Source organism: Euprymna scolopes, chromosome 26, assembly GCF_053919585.1.
Source record: "Euprymna scolopes isolate OS-2025 chromosome 26, ASM5391958v1, whole genome shotgun sequence".
NCBI classification, from domain to species: domain Eukaryota; kingdom Metazoa; phylum Mollusca; class Cephalopoda; order Sepiida; family Sepiolidae; genus Euprymna; species Euprymna scolopes.
Window position 1 is genome coordinate 83,135,605 of NC_136507.1, and position 9,852 is coordinate 83,145,456.

The following is a 9,852-nucleotide window of genomic DNA, read 5'->3' on the forward strand; positions in this document are numbered from 1 at the left end:
AAATAATAAAAATCACAAAAAAATTACTTAATGGATCAGGGAATTGTAATTTGTTTTCTGCAAATGAGAGGACATTTTATATTAAACAGGATGCAAATGGCAGATAACTCATTGACATCACATTTTTCCGCCATCTTGGATTATAAAATTCAATATCACCATATTGTTTTGTAAATAAAATTTAATTAAAAACCTATGGAGTATATTATAAGTAGGATTAAGTCTAAAGTGTAAATTTGGTTGACTAGTTAAGTGGAAGATGCTTGGACGAATGGGTCCGAATATGTCTAGTTAAGAGTACAAGACAAGTGCCCCTTGTTTTAAGTTCTGCATTTTAAGGGGAGGTTACGAAGTGCTATTTAGCTGAGCATTATAGATTTGTTTGATTTTTTAAAATTATCTACAAATAAGTAAAGATAGTGGACAGACATAATGCTGAATACACAAGTGAATTTATCGTTAAAAAAATTTAAAATATTTTTTTTTATTAATATATAATACTTTGTATTTAATTTCCAAAGAAATTTATTAGGCCATTAGTCAGTTAACATCTTTCTTATTTTTCTGTGGAGTGCTACTGAAAGCAGTGACAATACAAATCAGTTCCTGTGCTTTTTTTTTGTTATTCACTATTTGTATTTTGAATCGATTTATTGAAATAAGATATAAAAAAGGACATTACTGAAAAGTATGCAACAAAAATGAACAAAATTATGCACAAAAAATTAACAAAATAATAAAAAATTAACAAAATTATAAAAATAACAAAATCATAAAAATAACAAAATTATAAAAATGAACAAAATTATACACAAAAAAATAACAATTAGTTTTATTTGCACTTTTAATATTAATAACAAAAAAAATAGAAGTTATTTTATTTTAAATTTTATGACAATTTATGTTCATGAAAGATTGGAAAACAATGTTTTAATTCTTAATTAAAAAAAGATTGTCAAAAGCTGTTTTCACTAAAATGTAATAAAAAAAAATGCACAGAAGAGAAGAAAGTAAAGGAACTGATTTGCCTTGTTACCACTTCTGGTAGCACGCCGCAGAAAATGAGGGAAGACATTAGCTGATTATAACCGTAATATTCAATTGATTATAACTCCAATATCTACAACATGACATAATTTCTAGCATTTATTTTACTTTAAATTAAATAATATTTCCCTCAGGCATGGAGTTCTGCTAATATATATAAGAGCAAACAGTTTATAAAATATGTTAAAAAACACTTTGAAAAAAAGTTAAAAACATATTTAATTTGAAAAGGAAACACTAAATAAGTGGATAGTCCTTAATCCGCGGAGTTTCGAAGAAATACTTTCCTTCTCATCAGAGGGTAGGAATTAGCAAAATGCGGGATTGGATTTTGCTTGCAAAAGTATTTGATGAAACTGCAAATAAATCAAAGATCTTACTTGATAACAAAAAGTGAAGCAGAAGGAATATGGTGAGGAAAAAGGTGATTACACATGAATGGATAGTCTGGTGAAAGGTAAAGTATCCAATGACGGTAAAATCCAAAAATGCAAATCCAAGAAAGAAATCATTCGCACAAGTAAAATCCAAGGAAATTACGTAATTGGAAGATGGTTCAAAATAATCCAAAAAGGCCAAATCCGTGGAATAATTCACAAATAGGTACAAGGAAAAGAGGAAACAATTTCAAGAATATTATTAAAAGAAAAATAAGATATGCAATAAACACGGCTGCCAAGACAAAGTGTAATTAAGAAAAATGAGTGAAGAGAGAAAAAAATGAGTGAAGAAGAAGAAAAAAAATTGAATGGTGATAGAATAAAATAGAAAAGCAAATGTTAAAATGACACAGACAAGATGACGTTAAAAGGCGCCAAAAATATAGGGCACAAAAGAGGTCAACTGAAATGTACAGGTTATTACTTAAGAAAAGATCAGCAGGAGTTATTTATTTTACATATATATATGTATACTAGCCAAGTGCCTAGAATACTCTTAAATGTATTTTAATTTTTTCAGATTTAGTATTTATTATTATAGAGCCAATTCTCTATTGATTATTATACCCAATTACTCATTAATATGTATCCAACATATAGTAATGATTTCAAAAGTTAAAATTTTTTTACTTCATTGCAATCAGTTGTTACTGTTTGAACTCTCATGGATAAGAAAACAGTAAAAGTTAAGCGATTGTAACTTATAACTGTATTTGCGCATGTGCATAAGTAACAGGTTTAATTAACTTACTCCTTCCAAGTTCAATTTTTTTTTCAATTTTGACCCCTCAGCAGCAATCTTTTTCAGCTAAGAACCAAATCAAATTTCTTCTATGGGTCCAAATCACCTATGTATAAAGTTTCATGTCTGTAGACCAAAAATTGAGAGAGAAGTTTGGTAGAGACCGTTCCACATACAGACAGTAACTTATATATGTATATATAAATACATGTGTGTGTGTTAGATATTTTTCATCGTAAATTCTACTCAAGTATGCACAATGAAGAAAATATGCATAAAAAGAAATTAGCGTAATAGTTTAATGAAACCAATCATCCAATGAGAAACTGTAAAAAATGAATAATTAATTAATGAAAGTTTTTTTTTTCAAAGAATATGTAAATTAGTTAAACTGTTTAATCGCCTGCATATCCATGACTGAGTATATTAAGAAGTTAATTTTAATAATTTTGAAATAGAAAAGAGGCTTTGCCTTTTTTCTGTGGTTCTTAGCCTTCGGGCCTGGATCAAAGTGTAGTATCTGTTCCAGCAGATACTGCACTTAAGATAATTTGTACCAGTAAATGGAGGGGAAACCCTCTATACTGGGACAATTATTATTTTTGGTAACCAGAGTGACCCCTTTTAGGGGAGCTGGTTTTTACCTCACATTAAAAACGGCCTTGTGCCTAATTTGCTCAGTGGGGGAGCAAATAAATACCATCTGTTCCAGCAGATACTGCAAGCTATGACTAACTATGACTAGCAAAGACCAGATGTGGGGGCAACCCCACATGCCTGACCTTTAACCAGCTCCCATTTCCCACCTCTTGGGAGCTGGTCCCCTTTTTCCCTTCCCCCTCCCTTCACTCCTCACATTAAAAATTGGCCTTGTGCCTAATTTGCTCGGTGGGGGAGCAAATAAATACCATCTGTTCTGCAGATGCTGCACTTAAGATAATTTGTACCAGTCAATGGAGGGGAAACCCTCTATACTGGGACAATTATTATTTTTGGTAACCAGAGTGCCCCCTTTTTGCCTACTTTTAGGGGAGCTGGTTTTTACCCCACATTAAAAACGGCCTTGTGCCTAATTTGCTTTGGTGGGGAAGCAAATAAATACATTGCCTTTTTTCTGTTGTTCTTGGCCTTCGGGCTGGGATCAAAGTGTAGTATCTGTACTGCAGATGCTGCACTTAAGGTAATTTGTCCCGATTAATGGAGAGGAAATCATCTATACTGGGACAATTATTATTTTTGGTCCCAACCAGAGTGCTCCTTTTCCCTTTTTTTCGGGGAGCTGGTTTGACCTAACTTTAAAGACGACCTTGTGTCACATTTTGCTTTGGTGGGAAAGCAAATAAATACTAATAGAAAATGTAGGCTTTTAATATCAATGTGAATGCAACAAAAATCTCAACTTAATATCGATTAAGGCAGATCTTATATATCGGAGAAAATTTCGGAATTAAAGAAAAGATTAACAAAATACTTTTTGAATTCAAAAGTGTAGAATTATAAATATAGAGAAATATATTTATAGAACAACAACCTTATCCAGATTTAAAAGGCTCAATATCAGTGATAGAGCCTAGTATAAGTAAATTCCTTATCTCTATCTATATATATATGATGGACTCTCTTGTCATGTTCGGCACGTGATGGCCATGAATTCACGCTGTTATTCTCTGATGTAAATATTTGTGCTGTGTATGTGACACAAGGTCAGCCTTGCTTTCACAAACCAAGATGCATGACTTGCAAGTTATAGGTTGAGCAAGCGCAATTTCTGTTCATACGCTATGAAGATTGGCTTGATTTGATAATCTTGCCTTTACATAAATATTAATGCTTGCAGTATGTTTTTCCCTCAATAACTTTCTATCTGAGGCTCAAGTTTCAAACGTTTTGGTCTCCATACAGTTTAAAATTATCTTTCAGTTTGTCTTTATACCTAGGGACGGATGTCCTAGGCTCCAACTACCTTCTTTCAATTGACTGTAATTGAGTTGCTTTGGAAATTGTCTTTCATCCATCCATTGAATGTTTACTATGTCACACCCCTCAAATAATTCAGAATTGGAAAACAGCCATCCATGTTAAACCACATACACTGCAACGCAACATTTATGAAAAGTATCCAATTGGACAATGTATCTCCGATGCTTCCGATCCATACAACAATATCGAAATAATCATGGCATGATAAACAGAAATTATAGTTTTAAGAGACAGCCCGCTATCATTCCATCCACTAGATAATAGTTTGTCAAAGACATATGTTGCTTTTGATATTCTATTCATTATCTTATCGAGCAATGATGTTGGATTCACTTTGCCTCCGTGATAAGGAAAGGATTTAACATACTTCAAAGAGTGTCCATCATTCAAAATTTTACTCGGAAGTTCCTCATTGGCAGACTTGGAATCTAACGGGGATTTTATTGTCATGTTCAACGAATTTTATCCCGTTGCACGAGACTAAGTGTTCTAAAGAAATTTAATCACATTTAAAAAAAAAAAAAGGGTCAAGGTAAACCGGTATAAATTTTATCAGAAAGAAAAATAGGAAAGGAAGGAAATGTATAGTTTGGCTGGGCTGCCAAATCAGTCCCTCTGGCGGTTTATAAAGAACACTTATAACAAATATACTTTTTACTTGCTTTTTTTTCTTTTGGAATATCAAAGTTCACAAAACCGCTCTGGTGTTTTCGTTCGAAGGTCGCAACACCATTCTGGTGTAAAGCAGAGGCCGCAAATCTACTCTGTCGTAATTCCAAGGTCGCAACATCGCTCTGGCGTTTTCAAAAAGCTTAACACCGCTCTGGCGTTTTCAAAAAGCCTAACACCCCTCTGGCGTTTTCAAAAAGCCTAACACCGCTCTGGAGTTTTCAAAAAGCCTAACACCGCTCTGGCGTTTTCCTTTTCTTCTGCCAGTCTGTTGTGTTTTTTTTCTTCTTCCTCACGAGACACAGCCAGAAGTAGTAGCACCAGATTCACCGAGAGAGGGGGAGAAAAAGAGAAGAAAATATACCAATTAGAGGGGGGAAAGGAAGGGGAGGTAAATAAAGAAAAATAAAATTTCTACAAATCTTCATACTTTCTTGTTGAAAAGGTGTGGGCTTTGGCTGGAAAATGACTTCTCTTTCTTTTTACTAATTGCTAATCCAAATACTCTTGCTGCATTAGCAAACCTATCAACTATTTCTTGTGCTTCTTCAAAAGATGCTGCAACAAGCGCAGCATAATTTGCAAAAAGAAGTCAAGAATCATCTTCCTTCTTGTCTGCTTTTTTGGCCTTAAACTTTTGATGATTAAAAAGTCCTCCATTTGTTCTAAATTCAAATTGAACGCTTTGTGTGGAGTCCTGAAAAGCATCAATGAGAAAAAAGAGAGCAAAGACTAGGGGAGCCATAACACAGCTGAGCTTTGTCCCTGTCTTCATATTTGACATTCAAACATTTTTTCAGCGACATCTATTTTATTTAAAACCTCCCAGAGTGTTTCTCTATTGACTAAGTCAAATGACTTTGTCAAACCGATGAAAACAATGTACACATCCTTCTTTTTCTCATGAATCTTTTTCACTACTTGACAGAGACAATAAATCATGTCAATGCTTCTCCGCAGCCTAAAACCACACTACGATTCTAGATAAATTTGATCCACAAGATGCACTGGCATTCTATTCAAAATAATCCTAGCTAATACCTTTCTAGCAAGTGAAACCAAAGATATACCACGTTAGTTATCATGAACAACTCTCTTACCCTTATTTTTAAAGAGATGCATTATTAATGAATTCCTAAAATCCTGGGGTACACAACCTTTATCTCAGATATGAACAGTTCCAAAAGTTTCTTCGAAAGTTTCTTATTGAAACCATACTTAAATTATTTCAGCTGGGATACAATCATGACCTGCAGATTTTTCCAGCAATATTTATTTTGCAGCTGTAAAGATTTTGGAAACATTAGGAACTAGGTCCAGTCCTGATATTTGGGGTTCCACTGGTAAAGAATTCAGAATTTCTTCATCCACATTAGAAGAAAAATTAATTACACCTTCAAAATGATCCAGTGATTAAGGATGTCATTCTTTTCAATGAGTAATGTTGTACCATTTGCTGGCATAACACGTAAGATACAACATTGTTGGGTATATAAACTTCTTTCAATCCCTCATAAAACATGCAAGTATTTTTTTTTTTTTATCAAAACAGCCTGTAGTTCTGAAGCTTTTTTTTTTTTGACCGTCAGTCTTCTTTCATCTATATATTAATACGATAGCTTGAGTGTTATTTTCTATGTCATGCTTCCATCTGGGTCGTTTAATTTTATGTACTTCCATTTCTTGTCATAAATAATTTTACCAAGAATTCTCCATAAGTTTTGGTTTTTGTTTCGATTATAGCTGATGGCACTTAAGTCATCTATTCTTTTTATAAATAATTTTATCAAGAATTCTTCATAAGTTTTGGTTTTGGTTTCGATTATGGCTGAAGGAACCTAAGTTATTTATATATATATATATATATATATATATATATATATATATATATATATATATATATATATACACACATATTTTATTTCATAAGTTTTTTATGTTGGTTTCGATTCAAGTTAATGCACTCAAGTCATATGGATATGTTTTTTTATTTTTGAAATCACAACTTTATAATATATAAAAATCGATAGAAAATTAACTCTGTAATATCCGAGTGTCTCCATTTACACTGAACATCTACAGAATGCCAACATCAATATATTCCATTCGAATGAGTCCCTTGTGGAATTTCCACAGGTCCTGCTAGTCTTTCTTAAACAGCAATGAACATTTGTTTTTCTACAAAAGGGAGCTTTTTTTTTTTAATTACTGAGTTTTTGTTGGAAGTCCAGCCCCTATTAGCCGAGTACATCTGACCTATAAAACTGAATTTTAAAATCATTTTCATCAAACCAGTCTTGATGCTTACGTTTACATAGTCCTATCACTCCATACAAAGATTCCTACGTAGTACCTATTTACTATGCCTACCCACGGGACAGAGTTAGACACCAGGGTCGTTTTTTTAACGTGGAGAAAAGGTACAAAAATAAAAGATTGTCTCAGTCGTGAAGGACTGATACTCCACTGAAAGAGAACAAGAAATGGAAGTGCAGCATCTGAAGAACAGATGGTGTTTATTTGCTCCCCCACTGAGCAAATTAGGCACAAGGCCGTTTTTAATGTGAGGTAAAAACCAGCTCCCCTAAAAGTAGGCAAAAAGGGGGCACTCTGGTTACCAAAAATAATAATTGTCCCAGTATAGAGGGTTTCCCCTCCATTGACTGGTACAAATTATCTTAAGTGCAGCATCTGAAGAACAGATACTACACTTTGATCTTGTTTATATATTTTATTGCTTTTAAAATTTTGTAAATACAATTAAGTAAAAAAAAAAAAAAAGATTTTCAAACAACAAAATTAGGCACAAGGCCCTACAAGAAATTGGGGAGGGGAAGGGTTCAGGGTCTTTGTGACTAAAGTGATTAAAAAGTAATAAATGTAGACTTCGGAGTCTTACTCTTGACTGGCAACATTTACCAAAATATCTCATTCACTCTATGGATCTTAAACTAACTAATAAATCCCCAGCGTTTAAGAATCAAAACCATATTTACAATTTATAAACAGTTGTGTGTGTGTTTGTGTATGCATCTTTTTTTTTTTTTTTAAATTTTGTGTGTGCATGTGTGAAAAAATAAAGTTCAATTTCATTAGAAAAATAAAAAGTTTTTGAATTAGGAGAAAGATTGCTCGTGGAGAGGGGAAAACTAATTGAAAGTGTTCATATCAAAAACAAAAAATAAATCCTACTGGGTTGTTAGTGAGACCCCCCCTGTACAAATCTAGGTGACTAGACCCCCCCACTGTTTTCCGGGGAACCGAAAACAAGCAGGGCGATCCCTAATGGGGATTGGGGAGAATATCTTAATGGAAGTGGGAGAAAACAAAGCAATGGGTGGAGGGGGGTTGGAAGGTGACCTCTGCGTAGGGGAGTGACCGGGGATGTTGAAAAAGCAAGGATGTGGCACAAAGGGGATGGGTAGACTCAGAGGTTCTCTAGTACCAAAAAATATAATCAGGAACAGGATCTCATTTGTCCCACCAGTCAAGAGTCTTCTTAAAATGACTTAGCTAGAACCTAAGCGGGATGGGTTCCGAAGGACCCAGCACTGCCCGTGCCATGCTTAAGGAGGGAACACGTATTGAAACTTGGCTCCTCAACGGATGCACAAACTAGTGCTGTGCACCCACCTCTTGTCAAATTCCACTCTAGGCAACCTCCTCCAATCGCATCTGATCTTTAAGCAAATGTTTAAAGTAAATGATCAGATCCCGATCCGGAACAGATGTCCCTTCGCGGACCAACTTGAGACGCGTGATCCAAATCACCATGCACGCTACTGGCAGGATCGCCAGGACAACCATTCTTTCCTCCCTGAGGAATGGCGGCTCCATGTTGTACACAAAATAACCTTCGTCGAGATCGAGCGGACATTCGGCATTGATGCAAGCCGTTATCCCCTCGACGTACTCCAATAAGGGCTGGATCCGGCTGCAACTAAAAAACACGTGCCCGATCGTTTCGGGTTCGCGTTCGTCACAGTGCGGACAGAAGCCCCTCGTATGTTCTTTATACCGGCAGAGTTCGTCGAGAAGGGGCAGCGCGTTACGGACCAGTCGCCAGGTGAGGGAAAATTCCGAGTTGTTCAGAATCTCCCGTCCCGGCGCCCAACTCCAATGAGAACGGACAACCTCCATCGACCATCCCATCTGCCTACAAAGTGGATCCTTCACGGTCCCCTCCACTAGCTCCCAATATAGTTTCTTTCTTGGCTGATCGAGGACACTGTCCTCGGCAAAGCTCTAAGAGCGGTCCGGCATTCGGAGAAGAACTTAGACTCCCTCCTCGGTCTACGACGACCTTCTACCGAGGGGTCGGGTTTGAGATTGGGAAACGAGTTCTCAACCACAGGGACCCAAGGAGCGTCTTCTTCAAGCGAACGACTCAGGAAAACCAATCTCTCGGCATTTTTATGACACAAGAGACTGGGCTGACCCAGGCCTCCCTCGCTCGGACTCTGGACACAGACCTCTCTGCAGACATAATGCTTACCATCGTTCCACAATAGTGAATCAAGGCGCCCTTGCAAGCGGGTTAGTCGTTCTGCAGGGAGAGGAAGTACAGACAATCGGTAAAGGATGAGCGGAAAGACGTATGTAGCACACGCCTTCGCCCGACCCTTCAAGGACAATTTCCTTCCAATCCAATCTTCACTGACGATTTGACCTTGCCATATACTTCCGACCAATTCTTTTCCAGCTGAAGTCCCGGTCCAAACCAGACATCGAGAATACGGACCGGTCCATCGGTCCAGCTGAAAATACCTGGAAGCGAGTTTACCCCGGTCCAGGCCCCCAACCGCAGGCCGACAGACTTGCTGCGGTTGAAGATGGCCCCTGTGACTTCTTTGTATCGAGCGAGTACCTCGCCCACCGCTTGAACGTCCGTGTGGCAAGACACGAACATGGTGACGTCATCAGCGAACGCGGAAACCCTGGCTTGTGTGCCTCCAGGGAGGGCTATTCCGCGCA